General features: G+C 44.7%; 1 long non-coding RNA gene across 1 annotated transcript in view; it reads right to left on the minus strand.

The window, feature by feature from the left end:
• Window positions 1-325: 325 nt before the first annotated feature.
• Window positions 326-15386, minus strand: part of LOC149802528 (uncharacterized) — a 30324-nt gene continuing 15263 nt past the window's right edge. The window contains exons 3-4 of the long non-coding RNA XR_016420043.1: window positions 4967-7859; window positions 326-976 (exon numbers count right to left, since the gene is read on the minus strand). This is a non-coding gene — a long non-coding RNA (uncharacterized LOC149802528). The remainder of the gene's footprint in view (window positions 977-4966; window positions 7860-15386) is intronic.

A 15386-nucleotide genomic window follows, 5' to 3' on the forward strand; every position in this document is an offset into this window, starting at 1 on the left:
TTCATAAATAGTACTATTTTTACTGTGATATATCACTGATATCACCAGGCACTAACACTACAGGATATATTAGCTATGAAAAATGATGACATTGACTTGTTATAAGGAAATTGTATGTTTAAGTGCGGAAAGTAAAATGAAAATATGAAGGTGTATTGTATCTATTGCTCTATATCATAGCTCTCGATCATCAACAACTGCCAAACACGATAGGAAACAGGCGAGTGTGAATTTACACATGTTGAGGTTGCATTTTATTCATAATTGCCACCAGTTTTGGAACTGAAAAGCGTTTCCCCTAATCCGAATGGCATATCAATTCTTAAGGTCTCACTGGATAGTTTCGTATTTTGACACCTCACTAATTTTTAAGGTAGAAGGCATGAACGTAATTATGATAAGCCTAGCATTAATAAATTCACACAGAAGCTAAATCTGTAACGTGGTTTTGATTTACTTTGAGTTAGGCTTGACAATGGGTTGGCTTGTTTGGTGACTGCCTGTCACACTTAGACTAGCACGGGAGATCAAATGCGTAACTTAGGCTGCAAATGAACAGCCGACTTGGTTTACGTATTTAGGTATGTCTGCTACAGAGGTAAATATCTAAAACTCGAGATAGTTGAGGGGTAATGAAAAGTATGCTAATTGGTTATAGTACTAATGAACTTGATTCATGCATAAGGCACATACTGATTCTTTTAGCCGCCTTGTCACAGGAAAATATTTAAAATAGCTCTTTGCTGTCAAAAATGAATGTAAAAAAAGAGGGATTGGTGGCAGTGTTGGTTCAGTATAAAAGCCATCAGTTGTATTAGGAATTAATTTGATTGCCGCAGTCAAAATCTCACATGCATGCTTTCAACAAACATCCTTAGTTTGTTTTTATTTGTATCTTCAGTGTAAACTTATTCTCATTATTCTGCAATAGGTCATTGTCGGATGAAAATTCACCCGATAAACTGTCCAGTAATACCTATAGTGTGGTCTAAGGTTGACATTGCCCGGGGTGGGAGTGGGAGACAAGCGCCCCAATCCTCCAAAATGCCCCATACGGCTTGCGTCTCTTACTGCCTCTGTCAACTAAAATCCAGCTCCTGGCCTTCGCGAGTGGCTTAGATTTGAAGCCCGGCAGACCATGTTTTCTACTAACAGGAGAAGGGGTGAAGGCGGCCCACTGGCGCCTTAAAACCAGTTTCTTCGGGTAGATGGGACTCGTAAACCTTGGATGGTAGCTCATCTAGGAGAAGGAAAACTCCGATTCCAAACCTCTGCTGCCTTGTGGCTATACCCACTCATGGGAAAGGCTAAGGGAGTAAACCCCGACAGAAAATCCGGAGATGGAGTCCCTAAGGCGGTATGACATTGACTTCAACGTCATTCCGGCAACTCCTGCGACGCCGTTGGTGCCAAGCTGTATCGGCATTCGTCGTTCCCTTGGGCACACCAGCTGCGTGGAGAGGGGGGATCTGCTGCATGGGCAACAGCTGATTCTCCATACCACCCTGCCCAGGCTTCATAGTTCCACTGGAGAGGACACTCCAGCGTCGTCGTACGGCGTCGGCACAACACGAGAAGTAGCAGTTTACCGGTTCTAAGTCAAAGCTCGATTGGCGTAGAGCTTGGCGCCAGGGGTTACTTCTGACGGTGGGAGAGATCATCAGGTCTCACTGGACAGCTACCGCCCGCCTCAAGCTGGGCAGCCCCCAGTCAGTAAGGTGCTGCCCGCCATGGCCTGCCTGATTCACTGGGTGCGTGGAGCTTAGAGAACCATCTCGACAAGTGGGCCACAAAACTCTGCACCAGGAAAGACTAAAAGAAGAAATAAAAAGACTCCAACTCTTCGTTTTGCAACCTGGAACATCAGGACCATGTGTCCTGGATTGACCACTGACCTACAGCAGATCGACGATGCACGGAAGACTGCCGTCATTGACAGAGAACTCTCCCGACTGAACATCGACATTGCCTGCCTCCAGGAGACCCGACTGGCTGACAGCGGCACCATCAGGGAAGCCAATTACACATTCTTTTGGCAGGGGAAGCCCTTGGATGAACCTAGGCAGCATGGTGTAGGCTTTGCCGTCAAGAACACGCTAATCGCCTTCATTGAACCTCCATCATCAGGTACTGAGAGAATCCTTGCCCTCCGGCTGTCAACATCCTTAGGCCCGGTCAACATCTTCAGTGTGTACGCCCCAACCCTCTACTCCACCTACGAGGAGAAAGACAAGTTTTATGAGGCTCTGGATCAGGCAATATTGAGTATCCCCAACAATGAAAGTCTTTACTTACTAGGAGACTTCAATGCTAGAGTGGGAGCTGACCATGAGGCCTGGTCCACCTGTCTCGGCTTTTACGGAAGGGGCATGATCAACGAGAATGGTCAGCGACTGCTGGAGATGTGCTGCTCCCACAGCCTATGTGTGACAAACACTTTCTTCAAATGCAAGGAGATCCACCAGGTGTCGTGGAGACACCCACGTTCACGCCACTGGCACCAGCTAGACCTCGTCATCACCAGGCGTGCAGAACTGGCCAGTGTCCTCCTTACCCGCAGCTACCACAGTGCCGATTGTGACACGGACCATTCCCTCGTGGCCAGCAAGGTGCGAATATTACCCAAGAAGCTGCACCACGCCAAGAAGAAGGGTCACCCACGTATCAACACCTACTGTGCAAGCAACCCAGAGAAAATACAGCAGTTCATCAGCAAACTGAAGGAAGCCCTCACCAAAGTGACACCTGATGACACCATTGATTCCAAGTGGTCCCATATCCGTGACTCTGTGTACAATTCAGCCATCACAGCTTACGGGAAGAGGGAGCGTAAGAATGTCGACTGGTATGAGGCAAACTGGGAGGAGATGGAGCCCGTGACTGAGACAAAGAGGAAAGCCCTCCTGGCATACAAGGCTGCACCTAGCCCCAGAACACTACAAGCCCTCAGGATTGCAAGGAAAAACGCCCAGAAGACCGCCCGCCGCTGTGCCAACACCTACTGGCTGAACCTTTGCAACAGTATACAGACAGCTGCTGACACCGGGGATACAAGAGGAATGTATGAGGGTATCAAAAAAGCGACAGGCCCCCCCCCCCCCCCAGCTACAAGACCGCCCCCCTCAAGTCCAAGACGGGCGAAGTCATCACAGACCAGGGGAAACAACTGCAGCGATGGGTTGAGCACTATCTCGAGCTATATGCAACCCAAAACAATGTCACTGGAACTGCCCTGGACGCCATTCCAGACCTGCCTGTCATGGAGGAGTTAGACACACAGCCCACCCTGGAAGAGCTTGGAAAAGCCATCGATTGCCTTGCCTGTGGGAAGGCTCCTGGAAGCGACGGCATTCCGCCTGAAGTCCTCAAGAGCGGAAAACCAGCACTGCTCCAGCCCCTACACACACTCCTCTGCCTTTGCTGGGAACAGGGATACATCCCACAGGACATGCGTGATTCCAACATCGTCACTTTGTACAAAAACAAAGGAGACCGTAGCGACTGCAACAACTATCGGGGCATCTCCCTCCTCAGCATCGTCGGAAAGGCCTTCGCCCGTGTTGCCTTGGCACGCTTGCAGATCCTAGCCTCCCGCGTCTACCCAGAATCCCAGTGTGGATTTCGAGCCGGCAGGTCAACTGTAGACATGATCTTCTCACTACGTCAGCTGCAGGAGAAGTGTCGCGAGCAGCGGATGCCCCTCTACATTTCCTTCATAGACCTGACGAAGGCGTTTGACATGGTTAGTCGGAGTGGACTCTTCAGACTCCTGCAGAAGATCGGCTGCCCCCCACGTCTGCTTGCTGTCATTATGTCGTTCCACGAGAACATGCACAGCACAGTGTGCTTCAATGGCGCAACATCTAAAGCATTCCCAGTCGTTAGCGGAGTCAAACAAGGCTGTGTCCTTGCACCGACGCTCTTTGCCATCTTCTTCTCCATGCTTCTCCAGTACGCATTCAAGGACTGCAGTAAGGGAGTGTACATCCATACCAGGGCTGACGGCAAGCTGTTCAACATCGCCCGTCTCCGTGCTAAGACTAAAGTCACAGAGGTACTCATCCGTGAATTGCTCTTTGCCGACGATGCAGCCTTGACATCACACACGGAAGATGGACTTCAGCAGCTGGTATGCTGCCTCTCCCATGCATGTAAGGAATTTGGACTGACCATCAGTTTGAAGAAAACAAATGTCATGGCACAGGACACAGACTCCCCTCCCTCTGTCTCCATCGATGGGTACAATTTGGAAGCTGTCGAGAACTTCACATACCTCGGGTCTAACATCTCCAGCTCACTCTCCATTGATTCTGAGGTGGGCGGCAGGATTGCCAAGGCAGCAGCAGTGATGGCCAGACTTAACCAGAGGGTCTGGAACAACCCCAACCTCACAGAGAAGACCAAACTGCGTGTCTACCAAGTGTGCGTGCTCAGCTCACTTCTCTACAGCAGCGAAACATGGACCACCTATGCAAGACACGAGAGGAAACTCAACAGCTTCCACCTGAGATGTCTGCGGCGCATTCTGCACATCCAGTGGCAGGACAAAGTACCCAACACAGAGGTTCTAGAACGCGCCAACATGAACAGCATGTTCTCCATACTCAGCGAGAGGCGCCTTCGCTGGCTCGGCCATGTCAAGAGAATGGACCCAGGTCGCATTCCCAAGGACCTGTTATATGGGGAGTTAGCAGAAGGTGCACGACCAACTGGACGACCACATCTGCGCTACAAAGATGTTTGCAAGAAGGATATGAAGACAGCAAACATCAATGTCAACGACTGGGAGAGCTGTGCAAACAACCGTTCCAGCTGGCGTCTAGCTGTCAGGCAGGGAGTTCAAAACGCAGAGGAAAAGAGAAGAATAAAGCAAGCTGAAAAGAGAGCTGAAAAGAAGGATAAGCAAAAGCGTACTTTGGAGCTATGCCATCATCTCTCGTAGACGGACGGATGCCAAGAGGAATACCTATAGTGGCGCCCCTACTTTGCTACAAATAACGGGGTTGGGGTTGGGAACTCAGATTTCAAGCAACCACTCCCACCCCCAATATAAGTTTTGCTAAGATGCGCCCGTTACGCTAAAGTGAAAGTGAATACCATCGACGCGTCGAGCCACTCATTTGTAGCACCGTAAAGACGCTCTAAACTATTTCGCCGTGTGCGATTCAAATACGTTCATAATCATTTATGACCATCTTTGCTCTTAAGTTTATGGTAGGTCATGAAAAGAACAGGCTTCATTCAGTCATGATTGGTGGTTATTATTTATTCTAGACTGGAACACACAGTAACTAACGATCAGAAGGGTACAACTTGCAACTACTTCACATTACTGCGGTGCACTATAATCCCTGAAGTCGGTTTTGCTATGTCAGAAGGTTGAATCAGCTCCAGCGCTCAGTCTTTCGTTTCGACAGAGGATTCCAATTCGGTAAATTAAACCGTACAACTGAAGCTATCAGTTATACCTCTGCTGATTTGACGTAAGAACCCAATGGCGTTAACTCTCCCAAATTTCATTCTACAAAAAGCAAAGAATTATGTCCCTTGCGAAGGTTATGTAAGCCCTAATTGTAAAATTTAAGCTATCTATTCTGATATTGATGTTGTTTGGGTCGTCGTCTTACTTAGAAAATAAACATCATTGTGTAATGTGGTTCCTCCGTCCTTTTACGCGGGTACTAGAGGCAAATTTTCAGGAATATCTCGCACACTTTGGAGCCCATATGATAAGATGCTATTTGAGAGGGTTATAACAGTACATGTTTCAAGTATGAAAGTTGGTACTAAAGTGTGCCAGTGCCACCTTGCTGACGTCACGTCTTAGCTGTGTGGGTTGAGTGTTTGTTTTAATTTATAAACTCTCGTTAACACCAATCTGACCCTTAAGAACTTTGGAGCTAGTGTGGTCTTATGATTAATATCTTGTTAATGTGGTCCTCAGTTTATAAAACAAAACAAGTGCCTTATACCCTATCAGGCATTCTGGGTTATAAAATCAGAGAAGTCGCATTAAAACATTTTAAAACTATACTGTCCTTACTTTAACCCGCAACAATTGGTGGCAGCGGAGGGATCCATGAAGTTAACTTTGATAACAGAGGCGAGTCGTGGCTTCGGTGAAAGTATGTAAAATCTGTTTTAACTATTATTGCATACCATTATCTTGGATTTTAGTAGAAGTTTTTCTCTTCTCTATTCCACGTGGATTAACTAGTCTTCAAACACAGGATTTGTTCCGGAAATGTTTTATACATATCGCCAAAAGAACCCTTCAGTCGTAAATAGATCAACAGCCGCGAGAAGTACAGGTAAGCGTATTAAATGTACATCGATTTGGGCAGACAAGATTGTCTGCAGATTTTTGCAGGTTTTAATGAATATACGATATCGTCCCCTAAAGCGCCAGTCAATATGATTAGAGGTATAGAGCTGATTTATCGGCCTACAGCGGTTGTACCCCGCGTGGAAGCCAGCGTCACGGTTCTTGGGCTGGGAAGCCGAAGTGTCGTGAGCGAGCGTAGATTGATGTACACTGGCAAATGTTTGCTCTGTTGTTACTGACTGTAAATCAGTTACCTGTTTTGAGTCGCTAGCGCATCGGTTCCGTATCTACGTTCGTGGTTTTCCATTTTGTTCCAGCACCGTCGCAAACTCCGTCATGGTAATTATTTTCTCTTCCATAGCCACCGAGTACAGCACGGAAATCGTGCGGAGATTAGTTAGGGCGGCAGCGATTGTAAGAACAGACACGTATTCGCAAATGTACTGTAATTACTTTTCCAGTGCCGCCAGTCACATCGGTTACTATCGATATCGTTCCAACAACGATTCCGATTGGTGTATGTATCATATTAGGTGTTGTCGCAAATCCGGTAACACACAAGCCAACGGTTGCTGCTGGGCTAGTCCACGAACTATCCACAATATAACATACGCGTTTGTATTTTGTGAGAAAACGGTTTTCTATGTGGTTTTATTTCGTAGCTATTTTTCCGCTTTAATTTGTTTATCGCGTTGGTAGCTTTGAGGTTCCATCACAGTTTTATCTATGAATATTATCATCGTGGAGTATAACTGCTTGGCAGGACGGCTTTGTTCAGGCTGAACACGATAACGCATTTCAAACGAAGCATGTTTCTTCACTGTTATAATTGTTGCACAATCATAGAAAATATCATCCAGGTAATATTTATGTATCTGGTAAGTGTGCGTTCCTGGGGCTTGCGTCACGTTCACCTAAAATTATACCTTTGCTGTGTGTCTCCAATAGTTGTTCTCTTTTTCGTCCAATAACTATTATACGGACAAACGTGTCCTTGTTGAATATCAGTTGAGGTCTTTCTTTTCCAGACAGAGTCAATGTTGGTTCAACATACTTTTTGGAAAGCTGGGTTTCTTGGTGAATATTCAATCATCATTGTAGAAACATTGTCTGCGTTTTTTTACGTAGCTTCCAGTGACCGGGTGTTCCCGCGTGGTACTGTAACGATTTCAACCTGGCCTCGAGGGTGATTGGTACAACATAGTGGTTCTATCTATCAATTTATATCTGACCCTGTCGAAATTATTTGATCGACACGGGGGTATGTTAAAGCTGCTGTCACGCAGATAGTTGTTGACAAGTGGAACAAAGTTGTTGTCTATGTTGGCATGTCCTCCGCATGATCCAACACACAGACTTCTGATTCGTCTCCAGCTCTATCATCACCCGGAAACATTCTGCCAGCGTCACGTGCGCCATGTGTACTAGGTCAGCCGTTTTCAAATACAATTACCAAAAACGTTTAACAATGCTTCATCCCAAACATTTGTCCCATGTGTCCCTGTTCTTTCATACTTGTTGATCTTGAACGAGCCTGCAACCGAAAATGTTTTTGATGACTCATCAGTAGTGAAGGGGGACAGATTAGCGTCAATGGGAATTAGCATTACAGACCCCCCTGGGAACGATTAGCGTCAATGGAAATTTAACATGGAGAAAAATCGTGGGACAGTTTAGCGTCAAGGGAAATTAACATGGGAATAGGGGATTGTATAGCGTCAAAGGAATTTAAACAGGGTGGGACTTTATAGCGTCAAGGGAAATTGAACATGGGATTTTTTTAATATTTTTTTTAAAAAAAATAAAAAATAAAAAAGGGTAGGCAATTGAAAAGTCATTCTCTTTTCGAGAAATATGGCTGGCCCTGAAAAGGGCCTTTGGGTTTTCTTCTTCTTCGGCTTCTAATTTCTTCTTTTTCTCCACCAAGTTCTTATTTTATCTCCTACACTCTTTCTCTTCTTTTCTTTCTTTTTTTTCTCCTGCTCTTCTTTCTTCTTCTTCTCTTCCTCCTCTTCTTTCTTTCTCTTCTTATTTTCTTCTTCTTTTTCAATTTTTTCGTTCCATTTGCGTATTCTTATCCTTTCCTCTTCATCCTCCTTCTCCTCCTTTATCTCTTTCATGACACCACTTATCATGTCCTTTACCTTTCTTAAGTTATTAATTTCCATCTTTACACGATGGGGACTATAGGAATAGTGGTCTTCAACGAGTCTTATTAACATCTGCTCCATCATTCCTAAGTTGTCTAAAACGTCTTGCAATGTTTGCATTTTGTCAATTTGGTTAGAAGCCATCTTCTTTGTAGAATGGTTTGAACGACGAATACTGTGGGTTCTTATAGTGAAAGCGCGTACGTGAAGGAAAACATCCCCTAAAAACATAAAATTGATCTTACCTAGATCATGACCAAACAACGCGCGGACGTGAAGGAAAACATCCCCTACTTTCTCATTTCATATAATAAAACCTAAACTATACTCTCCACATACGCTAAGAAACAATAAAGAAACCCATAATCTACTATTCACACAAACATACCTGAGCTCTTACAAACACTAACACACAAACACATACCCTCACATTTTTTTAAAAAAGAGTTAGTGTTTATATTCACACTACTCTACCTACACACATTGACAAATTAATAGTTATTTCTTTTCTAGAGTATTGGGTAGCCCTGAAAAGGGCTGTTGGTTTTTTTTTGAACTCCAGATGCATCTATCTAATGGTTGCACCTTCCTGGCCTGGCGCCACACACGCATCTTCTTGCCCAGTCTTCTTTCACCTTTCTTCTTGGGAGTGCAGAGGCAGGATATGTGGCTTCAGAATCCCAATTTTCGGTTTCTGGGATTCTGAAATTTCTTCTTCTCTCCTTTTCCTCCTCCTCCTCCTCTTCTTTGTTTCTTCTCTCCTCCTCTTCTTTTCTTCTTCTTTCCTCCTCCTCTTTCATTCTTGCTTCTTCGAGAATGGCCTCCGCGGCCAGTTCATTTAGTATGCGCCTGGCATATTCCAGGTGCATCTGGAGTTCTAACAGTTTCACAATTCTGGTGTTCATTCTTCTGGTGGTGTTGATCAATCAACAAGGGTAGCTAGACTGCCGAGTGAGTTTCAATTTATACTGAAAGCGTGGACGTGATGGAAAACATCCCCCTAAAACATAAAATTGATCTTACCTAGATCATGACCAAAGAAACAACAACGCGCGGACCTAAAAGAAACACTCACTCACTTTTTTATGCTACCCATCACTATTCTAAATTTTTTTTATAAATCACTTCAATAGACTATTTACATACGCAAAGCAATCCAATCTAACCCCCAAATCTACACCTCTAACAGCCAAAAAAACAAACATCATTTTAATCTACTATCCATACCAACTTACGTGAGCACTTACAAACACACAAACACATACCCTCACATTTTTTAAAAAAAGAGTTAGTGTTTATTTTCACACTACTCTACCTACTCACATTGGCAAATTGATGGTTATTTCTTTTCTAGAGTATTGGGGTAGCCCTGAAAAGGGCTGTTTTTTTGTTTGCTATGGCAATCTTTTTTAGTTTCTAAGAATGCGATGTCCTCTGAGGATAGACTTTCTGGCGATAGGTCTGCTTCTTTGGAAAGAGAAGAAGAACTCTTTGGTGTCGATACGACAATCGACAAAGCCTCTGTCAGATTCAGGTTGCTGCTGCTGTTGCTGTTGTTGCTGCTGTTGCTGCTGTTGTTGCTGTCTCTGAAGTCTGTACTTCTCTGTCCATTCTTCTTTCTCCCTGTTCACTTCTTCTCTGAAGAGCTCTTCTATCAGGTCTTCAGTGACTTTTAGCATTCTCACATTCTCTATTTCTTCTGGCTTCGGTATCAGACTGTGTCTGACCCTATGCAAATTCACGTAGGCTTCGTTGAGTTTAGCTAGTTTGGAGCACATCTTCGTAGGAGGATGAGTCGACAATGGATGGTTAGACTGGAAACAACCCCGGTTCTTAAAGTCAAAGCGCGGACGTGAAGGAAAACATCCCCACACTGATTTCGAGTCGCAACGTTCAGTGAGTGTCATGAGAGGGATATTAAGAAATGAAAGAGCATGAATCCAAGATTCTTATAGCTAAACAAACCACAAAGGCATTTTTTTCAAAACACATTTTTATTCAAAAATCACTTAACACTAAACAACAACTCTAACATTTTTAACAATAATCCAACACTATAACATCCAACAATTTTTTCTAATCACAAACATTTTTTCAATTCACATTCTACTTTAAACAGGACTGACAACGTTGTGAATGAAATTGTGATTTCCACTGTTGGAAATCATTAGGCCATTGATTGACACTACGTTTCCTAGCTTGAGACAAAAGATAAGCATAATGGTCACAAAACCATCGATCTACTTTCACATCGTTTCTAGAAGAAGAACGAGGATCAAAATGAGTCACTAAATGTTCTAAGGAATAGCCCAGGCTGCGATGATGCAGAAAATACACACAGTACTGTCCACACACCAAGGAATCTGTGCCTTGTAATTTCACATTATTGAATCGGGTGGTTTGAGCATTTCTTCTCATAAAGTCGATGATATCGTCTTCCAAAGGGGGCAATCCGTATGAATCGAAATATTCCACACATCCTTCTTGAGGAAAGTAGACGGCTACCCAGTGGGTTCCTGGGAGATGACTGTCGTCCGTGTTGATCACGTAAGCTTGATGGTCTTTAGGTTTGCGATGAGGGAGTTCATCTTTAGCACAGACGACAGGATTCCAAGAAGCCGTATACGAACTGTGGTTCAAAAGGTAATAAAGTTCCCAGGTATCCATTGATTTGTGTGTGCTTTTTTCTTCTTCTTCACAGGTAATAATAAGTCGTCAATTCGATCCTGACTTTTTGCTTGAAAATATCTGACGAATAAACGGTTATTCGTTCTGTTTCCTCACTCTGATTCAGGAGAGCTTCGATACGATGGATCTCTTGAGTGGTTAATTGTGGACAAGAATGTTCACGCAAGTCTTTATACCACTGGTGCAACACGTCTTTGTTCGAGATGAGACTCCAAGCTTCGTCCAGATACTCGTCCAATTTTTCTTCTTGACGTAACATTAGGCATTTATCGTGTTGAATTTGACTGGGATGATCGTTTTGACATCCATAACAATTTTTCTTGATCAATTCCGTCATTTTTTCCACCAAGTGTTTGGCAAAACAGGAGACTAAATGGGCTTCTTGTTCTGGCCATCTCGACTTCATTATGATCACTTCTTCTTTTTCCACGGTCTCCTCACATTTCATCTCCAAAGTTTCTTCACTAGGTAAAGAGGGATAACAGTCTTCCATGGCTTCTAGTAATCTAGGATGACTTCTCTCAAACTGTTGATTTCTATCGTATTATCGAATTCTGCATACAGGATGACGTTCACCGTTACATCAGGGTCTCGGTTTGCAAACTGAATTTCCACACGAATTTGGCCGGATTTTATAGGGTGGAAATGTCCCTCGTCGCTGCCTTGGTCTGGAGTGAAATCGAAAGCCCACAAAGCGTAGCCTCCTGCGTAATCTTCGTACGTAATGCCGTGACTGGTATTGGTTCCTAACTGTCCGGTGGCTTCGTACAGGGACAAGTACGACCTCAAGTAATTCTTCTTCTCAAAGTCAGGTTCAAAGGGTCGGGTACACAAGGTCTTGCCATCGCGACTGACTTCGATCTTGGACACGCCAAAGTGTTGAAAGTAGAAAGGATTTTTAGCGGCAGCTCCATTGAAGGCTTCATTTTCGACGATACCAACGATCAAACGTTTGGGTAGCTGTCCTTGGAACAGATGATCTTCGATCATGGATCGCTGTCCCTTGGGAATGGTGAAGGTTTTCACTTCCACGCGTCGTATGGGATACTTGGCGGTCGTTCTGCTCAATGTTTGACTGATGTCGTTACCCACTTTAGATAACACTTCTACGCGTCGTACGTAGAGCCTGGCTTCCTCGATGACAGTTTTGCAAGCAGTAGTACCTATCAAATGGAAAGCGGCACTACTACGATTCAGTCTCAGGCGAACATTCACCCCGTTCAGCAAATATTTCTCTTGCAACCACATGTCCAAATGCAAACGATCCATTAGTTCAAAACTTTGTCCGTTTTTTATTTTTTCTCTTCGTTCTACAAATCCGTCATTGTTTGGTGTTTTGGTTCCATCAGTTTCTAATGTTTCAAACTGGCCTGCTTCGTCAGCTTCCCATAGCACACAGGCATTGAGATCTTCTTGGCGTCAATTCCGTACGTCAAGAGATTTTCCAGGTACGCTCGATAAGGGTAAGTATCCATGCTGCTACTGACTAGTTTGTTGTTCAAGTACAAGTCCACTCCGCTAAACAAGGAATGCATGAAATTGTTGACGGGAGCTATTACCTCATCCTTTTCTAGGGGCGAATTATCCTCATCGAAAAGTTTGACTTTCAAGTACAAGTAACTGCTATTCAGATCGATGTAATCTTCGGGTTGTCATTTGATTTCAAACTCGATGGGAGCTGAGGCTGTCAATGAGGAGACGGGATGAAATTCCACCCATTGGGATTCTTGCATCGTCATCATGGTGGGGGGCATGGCAAACATATCCAGTTCCGTCTTGGAACAGGCGCATGACTCTCGGTGCATCATTTTTTTTTGTTGCTGTGTCTCAATAATCGAAAACGTCTAAGTCTCGAACGGTTCTTCTTTTCTTGGCCTTTCTAGCTTGAAGTCTGGTGAAAGGGTGTTTTCTTCGTCGTCGTCTCTTTCTGCCTTGTCCTTGCTGAATGCTTGACTCGGTAGCGTGCAGGGCATTTATAGGTGTTTCTCGTCGGCCTAAAATGTCTTTGCCCGTTTGCAGCAAGACATTTTTACCTGCCCTCATGAAGGCTTCTTTAGGGTTTTGTTTGTCGATGATGACATTTTGGAGAAATTCTTTGCCTTGCGTCAGTGCCGCATCTTTCAAGGCGTGCAATCCGCGTGTCACCATCGGTTTCAACACCGGGGCCACCGAACGAAAGGTCGATTTTAACATGTCTCCTAAACCGTGTCCTCGCTGTCGAGCAACCCCTCGGTACACTGGATACATGACTTAAGAGTCGTGAGAGAACCGTTTTCGAAAATGGAGTTTCACCGTGACTTTTCCTTTGGTGAATGGAATATTTTGTCCCAAATCTCCTTTTATAGTAATGTTGACCGTGTCCAAATACGACTTGCTGACAGGCAAATAGTGAGGATGGACAAATTCGCGGTGGACGTGGTAAGTGTTTCCACCTTCCTCGTCAGCGTTCGTGGCAGAATCCACTTTGAAAGCAATGACACGCAGTAACGGCACGGAGGTGTGTCCCACCACGTTGTATTCCACCACATCGGAATACACAAAGATCAAATTCAGTCCTTGGTTCAGTTCTACCGGGGTACGAAAATACTTGGCAAAAGTCTCGTTGTCGTAAATGCCTGATGATTCGGGTTGTCCTTTTTGTTCTACTTTCTTCCTCAGCTCCATCTCTCCGCCCAACATGTCAAACAATTCAGGACAAAATACAATGGACAGGATTTTACTCCGCTCAAATTTCATCAAGAAGCGACGAGCTACTTTGTGGTACTCCATGGTGACACTTTTGTTCTTGACAATCTCAAAAGCTTTCCCAAACACGCCATTAAACCTGGAGGCTATGGCGCCGACCAAATGATGACCACTAAAATAATAGCCTGGGAGAATGGACAAGTGGTAGGTCCACTTTTGAGTTTTGTCATTATAGGTTTTAATGTCAGATATGGTGGTTCTCTTATCCAACTCCTGTTGCAATGGATCGTCAAGAACTTCCACATCAAATTTATTTTGATTGGAAAGGACATTGAGGACTTGGGTCGGGTGAATCATTTCTACTAAAGCCACTTCCCAATGGGCTTCGTGATCTAAGGGGATGGCCTGAGGTAATTTGGCCGTGTAACAGCACAACGTGTTGTGGGGAAACACTTCCATGGAACTGTCACTGGGTAAGGTTAAGTAAAATTGGTTTTCGTGACTCATAATTCGAGAGTTCTTTGGCTGTCCGAAGGGTTAGTGGATGTCAGAGGCGTGTCTCCGTCCAAAATGGGATTCTGGTTGTGATTGTGGTTGGAGTAGTGACTGACACTGGCACTGGACACAAGGTTCCCGTTGTTCCCGTTCGAGGAGAATTTCAGGGAGGGATTGGGAAGCAGGTAACCGATGCAACTGCTCAATAAAATGGTCCACAATTGTTTGTCTCCTTGTTGCAAACTCAAATTGGCAATGGCTGCCCCGATGACACAATACACCACGAAGATTTGGCAGAAAAAGACGATTTGCGTTTTAGGCACACGTTCTCCACACCACACCCACAAGGGTTGTTTTTGTAAATCTTGCACAGAAGATCTAGGTGAAGAAGGAGTGGTCGACGTAGCTGCGTCTGATGTGTGAAAGGGCATGATGGTCACTTCTTTTTATAGTCGATGACTTGCGAAGCGTCGATCCAAGAATCGAAACTGGGTGGATATCCTTTCCAACGTACTTTGACTTCTTTGACACGTCGTTTGCCCACTTTACGGGTTCTGCGTTCGAGAATGCTTTCGATGTCGTACACGTCGTCTTCATTTTTGGTGACACGTTGTAACTCGGGCAAATAAAACGTTCCTTTGAGCACTTCTCCGTTCATGTCTTCCAATTTATAGACGGCAGGATGACGGCCATGCACTCGTCCAGTGACGCGAAACAATTCGGTCGTCCAGTTGGGTAAGTAACTTTTGTCGAAAGTGCGTTTGGTTTTGCCAATGCGCACCCAATCTCCTACGGCCAACATTCCACTTTTCTTGGGGACAGCCCTCGTCGGGGACGTACCAAACAGACGCTCAAACACCAGCACTTCGTTGTCGGGAGTCACGTCTTGCGGGGCACGTCCGATGCTTCGATGGTAAGATTGGTTGTACGCTTGCACCAGGTGCGGTAAGATGTCGATGTACTTCAGAGTGTGGTGATGCGTAAAATATTTCCACATGCGTTCTTTCAAAGTGCGTTGAAAACGTTCCACGATGATGGCTTTG

Source organism: Sinohyriopsis cumingii, chromosome 3 (assembly GCF_028554795.1).
Source record: "Sinohyriopsis cumingii isolate HCF-2022 chromosome 3, ASM2855479v2, whole genome shotgun sequence".
Lineage (NCBI taxonomy): Eukaryota > Metazoa > Mollusca > Bivalvia > Unionida > Unionidae > Sinohyriopsis > Sinohyriopsis cumingii.